Source organism: Prosopis cineraria, unplaced genomic scaffold (assembly GCF_029017545.1).
Source record: "Prosopis cineraria cultivar Desert tree isolate PC_DT_omini unplaced genomic scaffold, ASM2901754v1 PC3, whole genome shotgun sequence".
Classification (NCBI taxonomy): Eukaryota; Viridiplantae; Streptophyta; class Magnoliopsida; order Fabales; family Fabaceae; genus Prosopis; species Prosopis cineraria.
This window is the reverse complement of record NW_026555334.1, coordinates 48,210,511-48,221,934: the sequence shown is the minus strand read 5'-3', so window position 1 is coordinate 48,221,934 and position 11,424 is coordinate 48,210,511.

Genomic DNA, 11,424 nt, shown 5'->3' with positions numbered 1-11,424 from the left:
TGTCACAAGTATCAAAACAACATTATAATTAAAATTCACTCCTTAACCTTAATTTACCAAAAACAAAGAGGGAGGTAAAATAGCATCGCATTTAACTCAAATCATTCAAAACATGCTCAAATCTTCATTTCTATACTTGCACTAGTATTTTGGCCCTATAAACATATATATGACAACATACACAAAGGCTAAGGGCCCAAAATACAATTATAACATTTTCAGCAATCAAAATTGTGCAAGTGAGGTAGTATACATCCTAGAATTGGCAAGCCATATATTATTACACAATTAAAGCTAAATTAGAGGCATACGGTAGGAATATGCTAATTCCCCGCCTCTTCAGTCTTCTCCCTCTCAACACCAGAGCTGGAGCTTGAAAAGTATTAAATAAGAGGATGAGTCTAGCCACTCAGTAACCAAGGTTTAAACTTACCCTATGCAGTTATATATTAATTACAAAATAAATACATGTATAAGGAGATCAAATTTATAAAACATGTCCCCTTATATCACATTTTATCATTTATCACTCTATAACTTCTTTACTCACATAACTAAGTACATTATCACCATATTCTTAGATATGTGACAAGACCCATACTCTTGCGACTTGCCACTACTTAGCACGTGCGATACGTCATATATTTACTTAGGTAATGATCAACCAACCTTATACCCTCCTTATTTCCTCAGACTGAAACCGTGGGCTATAACATTGATTAGGGCTCCATCCGTGTGACTGAACTACCCAAGCTTACCAATTATGAGGTGTGACCTGGTCAAAGATCACAGAACTCACTCTCGAACTATGACTTCCCCCATTCTTGAATCCCCGGAGTGTCTCATTCCCTAAGCTATTCTCCTCATTGAACCAGTGGAGATAGCTAAGTTCTAGTCCCTCAACAAACTATGAGACAGTCCCTCGATAAACAGTGAGATAAGGCTATAGCCCCCGTACACTGGAGGGCAACCTAAATACCATATGAATTTTTCTCTACTCCTAATCCCTAGGCGAACTCCCACCACTGATCATGCCATAAGCCTTACTCACTTGTTCTTACTTTTTACTTTCATATACTCACTATTAAAACAATCATATTAGGTTTAATAATTACCTTTAGCTCCCAATAGTATTAACAAGCCATTAAATCCCCATTAATGGCATCACAAACTTCCAACTACCCAGAATAAATGGGATTTTTGGGTATTTATGGTGCCCAACAACCCAAAACACCAAAACTCATCATACCTAAGTTTAAATACTCTAATCTACCCCTATTAACTCCATTTGAGTTAAAAAATTCAAACCCATAACCTATATGGACCAAAATTTCACTTCCACTATCAAACCCTAATTATAAACCCATAAATCTAGAAGAAAAGGGGAGATTAATGAGTATGATACTTACTTTGGGTGTTTGTAGCCTTTAAAATACTCTCAAAGTGGTCCCCAAGTAAACCTTAGCAGAGCTTTAGCATGCCTCTCCTTTCTATCTTTTCTTTTCTTTCTTCTTCTATCTTAATTCACGTCTGATAAAGTGTAGAAAATAGCCATGCACCATGGCAGACGTACAACGCGCCAAGGTGTATGGCGCAAAAAGGTCCTCCCTTATTCAGAGATGGCTGCGCACCACAACAGATGATCTACGCACCGCAGTGTGTGGCACAGTAACTTCAACTCTTCTTTTTCTTCTCCTTTCGATACCCGGGTAGTTTGCCTTGATACCGGACCCACAACTAAGGCTGAAAATTGTATCAAACATGGTTATTAGACTTCTCTGGCCACACACCACTTCAATTTACTTAATTACCCTAATTAGATTTAATTAATCAAGGAATTAAAACTCCAAATGTTACAGTCTGTGTCCTGCCTCTCCTTTGATAGCATCATTTTAACTCATTTTTGTGTGAATTTCTATGGTTTTAGAGTTTAGTAAGCCATATGCAATACTTTATCCCTTTATTTTTTTTCCTCTATTTTTGTTTTTTGTTTTTGCCTTCTTTACCACCCTCTCTTCTTGCTTCGTAGTAGAAAGAGACAAAACTAAAAAACTTCATTATGTTGATGAAACAGATGGGCATAAGGGGGGATATAAATAGCATGACAGACTTCCCAGTTTTTTCCATACCATGACTTCTTAAATCTCTTCAATTTAAAAATTTCATTTCATCTTTTATAACTATAGTTTTATCATAAGATATTTGGTCAAAAACTCTGAACAGTTTTTTAACAACTGAGGTTACTCTTGATCCCATAGCAAATTTCAAATAAAATGCACAAAACAAGAAAAAATCACAGTGATTAATCAAAGTTTATTGTTGTGTGAAATTCTGGCAACTAATCCTAGTGTTGTTTGCTAACATTTGGTAGATTAACACCTTTATTATTTTGGCCAGACCTTTATCATGTCTAGTTTGTTTGAGAATCAAGGCTTCAAGTTTTGATATTGATTGCCATGCTACATTCTAGTTAATTGAGCACAGCTCAGTATACTTTTCGAAACTTTTTAGCTATATTTTAGTTCTTTCATGAGTTACCTCGTGCTCCTTATTTTTGCTTAAGTGATGGTTGATGTGATGATTGATTTTTTTGCAATTTACAACTTCAAGAATTAATTATTTACACGTATTGCTTTTGCTAGAGATTTTTACATTCATTTTTCTTGATTGTGAAATTGTTATTTTGTGCAGGGTTGGGGTCATCAAGCTATTACTTTATTGGATAGTAATTGAAAGAGTTTCATTATTTACAAGAGAAGTATAGCCAATATTAAATTTCTATGTTGCAACCCAATTACTTTACTTTTGTTATTGGCTCTTTGAGGTAATCTATTATGCTGGGTCAAGGGTATGCTTTTAGTTTAAAATTTTAGAAATAAGCTCTAGCATTTCGCTTGGTGTGTGGTCATCCCAGGTGACATGCAGTCGGTGGTGGTTCTAAAAAGGTATTGTTTTCATAATTTTCATAACATAGCTTACTTAATTGAGGCATGTAAATGGTTTCCACCAAAATCATCATGGAGCTATAATTTTTTTTCTTGTGTACAAATAGTGTAGCATTCTTCAATGTATGAATACACATTACCATAAACTAATTTTATTGCTACACATGCATGTGAACAAGGAATTCCTACTATCTATCATTCTTGACAAGAGCATTCTCGCAATATTATATTCACTCCCAAGTCATTATTTCCTCTCTTCACTAATATCATATTCATACTACAATGCTTAGCCAGTATAGTTTCATATCTCAATACATTCTCTCTTAACTTGGCTTCAACACAGGGTCCAAACCTATTTGACTAATTTGTCATTTCTATCTTGTTATTGTATAGCTTCCTTGCTAATTTTGCTAGGTGCTCATTTATTAATGCACATATATGATATTTTCTTTTCTTCACTAGCCAAGTATTAAAAGATTCAGTATGATTTGTTGTTATGTTGTCTCATCTTTTATATGAAAATCTTGCTAAAACTCAATGATCTATACCCTTATTATTTTTAATTATCTTGCCAATGTGGGGAGAAAACCATCAAATTGCCCATAGCAGCATGAATTTTTATTCCCAACCTTGTATAGGAAACATTGTCTAACAACTAAAGTGCATCTTCATTGGTCTTTTCATTAATCCTTTGCATGCCTCTATTAATTTTCATAAACTTAGAACTATAATTTTCTTTAACATGATAATAACAAAAAGCATCTCGATTACCATCAAATATTACACGCACTGTATCAATAATAGCATTATGCCTGTTTGACATTGTGGTCAATTGAAGTTGGTGTGTGATCTCTCACATATTTTCAAGAAACCAAGCCCAATTATCATATATTTCTATACCTACTATTGCATAAGCCAAATGGAATAAGTCATTATTTGCATTAATTGCAAAAACTGCTAACAAAGTTCTCTTATATGAACCACTTAAATAACTTCCATCAATATATAAAATTGGACGAACACCTTGGAGAAAATCCTTTGATGTAATATCCATATGTAATAAAAAGTCTGTCAAATATGTTTTTTATCAAGGCAACCCACTTTACAACTGTGTCTGGATCTATCTCCTTCAATTTCTCACCAAGCCATCAGATTAACATGTGTAATTGCTATGAAGGCCCATGTATTTCCTCCAATGGTCTGTCTTTTTCCCTCAAAGCTTGCCAATATGTGAGGTTCGAGCCATACTCTTTATACAAGTCTTGTTTGATCTTATTTGAAGTTTTCTCCATATTCCCCCTCACAGCATCAATGATGATTGATTATGTTTGTTTTGAGCTAGCCTTTCGATTTAATAATAGGTTGTCTTAAGCAAAATGTATGTGTTTATTATGGAATTTTTTTACATGCAATATAGGTGTTGTCTTGATAGGAGCATAACCTATTACCTTCCATTTACAACCATCAGTATTACATTTGACAATCATCTTCCTAGGACTATTTCTCACAAATATGTAACCAAATCTATGAGTAAGGCTACAAGTCGCGGTATCTAACACAAAGTTATTTCTCCTTTTTTCTTACTTTTTCATGCTTAGGTGGCCTGACTTTACTTCAAACTCGATTCTAGGGCTAAAATCATAACCAAAAATATCTGTTAACTCTTTGTAACCACACGTCACATAAAATTACTTAATTACCCTCATTTACTTAGAGTTTAGGGTTAAATTTTCCTGGATGTTATAGAAGTACTTGTCGTATGGGAAATAAACTTGAAACAGTTAGAAGCAATATACAAATTTATTACTTCACAACTATCTTTCCAGTAATCCTAACTATGACTTCTACAATTTAGTATTTTACACCTTTCAACATTAATGCACTTTTCATCAAAGAAAAGAAAAATTTTGCAACATGATGATAAGAAATAGGAAAAATTAATCATTTTGTCCTTGTAGTTTTGATCCATTTGTAACTTAGTTTCTGAACTTTGACTCATTATAACTCAATCCCTGAAATTTTGACTTGATTGTAAATTAGTCCCTAAACTTTACCTCTTACAATTTAGTTCTTGAAGTTTCAACCTCTTAAATATTGGTCCCTTTATTTTAAAAAATAAAATTATAAAGATTAAAAACATTTAAATTTATTGCTAATATTTTAAATTACTAAACCCTTTTAATATTTATAAATATTAAAATTTTAAAATATTTTTAGTTTTTTGGTTTTATTTTTTAAAATATAGGGACTAATATTTAAGAGGTTTAAACTTCAGGGACTAAATTACAAGAGGCAAAATTCAGGAACTGATTTACAACTGAGTCAAAACTTCAAGGACTGAGTTATAACGAGTCAAAATTCAAGGACTGAGTTACGACTGAGTCAAAACTATATGGACCAAATGATTAATTTTTCTTAAGAAATAATATAGTTCTTTCCTTTTTTACTCAGTTTTTTTTTTCAACATTGTCTTTGTTAAGAATTATTTCTTTTGTATGTGTGTGTAATCATCAACAACATTACTTTTTTTCCCTAGCCATATAAGAGAAATGGTGCAAAGTAGAGCATTTATTTCTTATCTATCACAAACAATCACAATGGTTTGATAGCAAAGATGAAGAAGAGGAAAAAATGTAAAAGTTAAAAAAAAAAAGAAGAAGAATGAATGCATGTACTTGCCTTTTACCAAGAGGAAAGATGACAACCCAGTTGATGATTCACTCTATTGAAGACTAGTATTGAAGGCAATGAGAGTAATGAGCAAAGTACTCAACGAGAAGATTTTTTGCACGTAAAAGAACACAAGCACAAGCTGTTATATTTTAGTGTTTAATGGAGGGTAATTTTATAAAGTTATGTATGGTTTTTTATTCCAAGTAAAGATTATGGTTCGTAATTGAAATTTCAATATTTTATGATCCTCAATAAAGTAGTTGGGCCTGCAATAGCCTTGCCATTGATTTTAAAAACCCACATTCAAGTGCCAAAGCTATAATTATCACCTAGATCGTATTTAATAAACTCATGATCACTTGTGTAACACACCACAGTCACATAATAACATCTAATTCACATTTCCAAGCCTCTACCCCTCAATATCAAAACAACAGGGGAGGTCATTATTTGCATTGAATCAATTCCTTTGCAAATTAATAGCATATAAATCATCTACATATTTGTACTGGTATTTTGGCTCTATCAAAAATAATAAAAATTACATCAGGGCCAAAAATACCAAAAATCAAGTATAACTATCCATTTAGTGCGAGTACATGCAAAATGCTCTCTGGTTGGTAATATTCTTTCAATTACACAAAATGAATGAGTTTAGAAGGCTTTATAGTAGGAATACAAAAATTTTTAATTGAATGAAGTTATCTAGTGTTACTAAAAAAACGTAATTGCCCATTAAATAATAAAAGAACATGAAAAAAAAAATCATCAAATTTGGATTTCCCTTTGCCATGCCCACCTTTGTCACCTTTGACACCCCCTACCCATTGCCCTTAATTTCTCTGTCATTTAGTCTCTTTTTATCTTCCTTTATTCCACCCACTCTGACCCTGAAGATGAGCGGTGTGCTTATTGTCATACAAAGAGATTGAATTGGGTTGCTCAACTTGCTCGCTCTATAGATCTTTGTTTGAACTTATGCTGCTTAGGGACTAACTCAAACTAAAATTGGTGATTGATGTGGGCGAACTAGTTTAAGTTTAAGGCGCCATTGGGATAGAGAAGAAGAGACCTTAGTTGAGACAATACTCTAAACCCATAAGGGAAATAATGATAATGATGATGATGATAATAATAATAATAATAATAATAATAATGGGATCTTATCCTTGGCAAACTAAGGGGATTTACAACTTCTAGAAGGCACCAAAGGAGAAGACACAAAATGCTGTGATTTTCCACCCCTTATTCCTCTTGAATGTATCGAAGGGAAACTAGGACATTATATGTCCAATCTTATTCACAATTAAGGACCTAGGGATGGGCCTGTTTGATAACTTGTTATGAGAACAGATTTCTATTCTCCAAAATAAAAGAACAACAAAATATATTTGATAATGTGTTTTCAAAAAGTGTTTTAAAGAAAAAAAATACAAAATATTATCTAGGAGAATAGAAAAATGAAAATAACTTTTAGGCCCCATTTGGTACTTCAAAATTCTTCATGTGGAATCAGAAATGGAAAAGGATTCTTGACTGGAGCATGTTTGGTAGCCATGAATTTTGATTCTCAAGAATCCCAATTCAATCAAAAAATCTAGAATCCGATTCTTTCCCAAAGTTGATGGAATCAAATCAATTCACATGGAATTGGCTCTTGAGACCCTTTTACCCTCAATGAAATTGTCACATCTAGACCTTAGAAGCTTGCAGCATTGTGCCTCCATAGTCTAAAACTGTAATGCTTGCCTTGACTTTACCAGAACAACACTTACACACCATTGTGATAGCTAGAATTAAATAAAATCCCATAAAGAAGTTACCACAACTCAAGGATTTAAAGATAATTAGTTTAAAACATCGAGATCCTAAAAAAATCATTTTAAAAATATTATTTGAGCTCAAACAATAATTAAAAATCAATTTAGAACAAACACAGAAGCATGGGAAACAAACCATGTCACAATTAGGCTAAAATGCCATTCTTCTACAATTCTGGTCCATTCATTGTGGCGGATAGCACAGAAGGACAAGTCCCTCAAAGGCCCCATAAGTTGCAGCACAACAACCACACGCAGTGGCGTGCACCTACTGTCATGATAGTAAATTGCTGTGATGATAGCCCTTTGAACTTTCAGAGCGTGCTGTTTCACCATCCGACGTCCGATTTGGGTGATTCAAGTGTCCATACAAAGTTCTTTGAGCCCTCTAGCTAATGGCATCAGTTTCTCACTCAAAAAATCATCCATTTAAAAGATGGATACCCTAACCTAAAATGGTTCGTCTTCATATCAAACCACACACAAAGGTGTCTAACTTACAATACCAAATGCTATTAGCCTCAAAGATACTTTGACCACCTTAAATGGACCACACACAACATGACAATTCAATTATAACACACAATTAAGCATTCACACTCAAAATGACCCTTAAAACCTTAATTTACAACAACATAAAGGGTGTATAAAATCCAACACACATATTAATTGGTCATTTTGGCACACAAATCACTTTAAATATATCACATATAAGTGTAACTTGGCTAAGCACACACATTTGATCGCCAACATCAACCTTGGACCAGGATACACATACCTTTATCACAAATTCATATCAAGGATAATTACAACAATGTTATGTTCTTAAATTGGCATTATATATTGACAATATTTGTTACAATACCTAAAAAAAGAAAAGGGAAGAGCTATACAACTATGCTTTTCACTCTCCAAACGCTCCTTCCTTCCCCTTGCCCTTATCGGAGTCTTCACCTGTGAAATATAACCATGGGATAAGATAAATATCTCAGTAACTAATATAGTTTATCAAATGTTTATTACCACAAATAACCATAATAAAGTATCAAAATTAAGGTAATATTAAGTATACCATATTTTTGAGATAAGTGCATCTTTTCAAAACAATTCCACATAATTTCATACTGGCATGATCATCTAACCACCAAACCTCTAATGCTCCTCGACATAAAATCATAGGCTCTCTTAGGTCAACCACTTATTGATCCGAGTACACTTTCGATGGGAAAAATACCCGGCCAAAGGTAATCTAACCCATTTATGGATTATGGTTTTTTCCTCTTCACACACTTGTGATAGAGACGTCATTGACTCCTAACTGCACCCTAACGGGTACTAGGGAGTTGCTAAACTGCCTAGATGTCCCATAGTAACAGTCCCATATAATGCTGCATGGGATGTCCCATGGTGTTAGCCTGATCATATAGATTTTTCACTCACACATCTCGACACACACATCCCCACATATCTCGGGTAAACTTCCACTCTTTATAATCATGCTTTTTCACACTTATCACTGCTTATCTACATTTTTACCACATTTACTTTCATATCATATATGTATATATACATATCCATTATAATCAATGACTTTTTGAAATTCATTTCACAAACCAATGTTCATGCTAAAAATTTATTTTTCAATATCAAATCATGCACAAACTTCTTAAACTACAAGTTCCTTAATTTTGTATTTATTTTTACACAATTATAATAGTTAATAAACACAATAAACTATATGGTTACCTCAACCCTTTGTCACACAAAAGAGTTATCATGGCTCAACGTTAGCTCCACACATTCTATATGCGTGATAAAGCTTAAGCAACACTTAATCTACACAATAAAGTGATAATAATCAATTATCACTTTGGGTAACTCTGAATTCACTGGGTTCTAGGTGTTTAAAATACCCAAATTCCTTTTCTAACAACATCAACCATTTCCAAACATTTTAATCATCCTATTAAACATCCCCACACACCAAAATCACTAACTAATATCTCACATTATCTTAAAATTTTTAAATTATACCTATGGTTCATCCAAACTTTTACTAAAAATTCTCAATGACTACAAAACTCATAAACTTAGGGTTAGAGGCTTGATTTAACTCCTCAAGAACTTAAATAAATTAATGGGTTTAGTATAAACCTAAGGAAACCGAAATCAAAGCCCTTATTGCCCCAAATGTCTAGATTTTCACATAATAAGGGAGAAGGAGAAGAAAGAAAGGCTTGTCTAATGTATATGAAGCTTGAAAGGCTTCCAAAATCACATAGGAAGGAAGCTCTAGTAGCCATAAGTCTCTTGCTGTCACTGCTTTCAAGTTCCTTCTTTCTCTCTTCTGTTTTTCGAGTCTAATTTGCGATCTGATAAGTGTAAATTTTGCACATTTATTGTGGCGCATTGACACGTCCACCACAATGCATAGCATAAAAAGTCTCACAAAATTTTAAGCTCCCTTCCATGTTACGGCCTGCTCAAACATTGACCTAGCCCTCTTCTAAGGTTGTCCAAGGATTCAAAAACTATATTAGTCTCCCACAAACCTTGCTAAATCAATAATTTATCTAAATTGATCAAATTACCTTTGGAAATATTGAATTTTACAAATTGAAAAACTTAGGATGTTACAATAACCATCACAGATCTATTTTTTATATAGCTATTCTCCATCTTCTTCCTCTAAATTTTTGTTGGATTGAAACTTCCTTTTCAATTTTAAGGAGAGATGAGAAACAAGATAGGAGCAGCTCTTTCGCAAAAAAGGAGAAGCATGGGGGAGAAGAGCAACTCTTTCATAGGGCTGGGCGGTGACAAGGTGGGGCTAGCTAGAGAAATTGAGATTGAAATAGTCCCAATCAAGAAGGAAGATGCCGATAATGCCCAAGAATATATGTAGCCATCATCTTGGGAGCAGATTACAGAGTGAGTACGGAGGCTAACCACCATTATAATCGGCTAAGGGATAAATAATTTCTATTCAATATGCGCGTGGGTTTATCATGAATATATATGGTTTTTTACTTATTTGTTTTTCATCTTTGTGGTGATCTATTTTTTGCTGGGTTTGTATTTTGGCGTTGAAGGAGATGGAAGAAGGCAAGGGACAAAAGAGGTATTTAATTTTAAGGAAAAGGGTATTTTGGTCTTCTCTTTTATTATGTACAAATATTTATTAAAATTATATCAAAATTCCATCATCATAGCAAACACACTTTTAAAACTCAATTCTATTTTGATTCCAATTCTGATTTCGATTCTATCAAAAACTCTTTCATCATACCAAATGAGGACTTAAATGTTTTGAGGTTATTGTTCTGGAGAATAAAGAAAAATAAAAAAAACACATATTTTTATTATTATTTTATTCTCAAAACATGTTTTATAAAATACAAATTTTCAGAATAATAAAATAAAAACAGTTTCAAACAACCTCATAATTATTTATGCATTTTTTAGGACTTTTGTGTAATTAGGATCCTAATTGGGACTTGATAGTAGATTTTCCTTATAATTTTAAAATTAAAATTATTGCCAAGCTCATTGGCGCTTGTGATTTTTCCTATCATTTAAAATAAAGACGAATGAAATTTTAAATTTTAAAATTTATATAAATGTTGGTATAATTAAAAAGGTAATCATTACTGTTATTTTAGATTTTAAAAGGATAAATAAATATTTTTTTTAAATAAAGAAAATGGAGGGTCAGACTAACTACATTTAATTTAAATATTTAATATTTAATTATTTTTTCATAAAAATATATAACATAAAAATAGAGTAATTGGAGAAATTGTTGCAGAAAATAGATTTGGACATATTTAATACTTTTTTCATCTCAAATTATATGATATTTTAGAAGAAATTTTTTCATCTTAAAATATAAGATATTTTGGATAGATTAAGGTTTAATTAAATATGCTAATTTTGATATTATTTCTTATTTTTAAAATTAATTTTCATTCCTTTTAATTTTAATA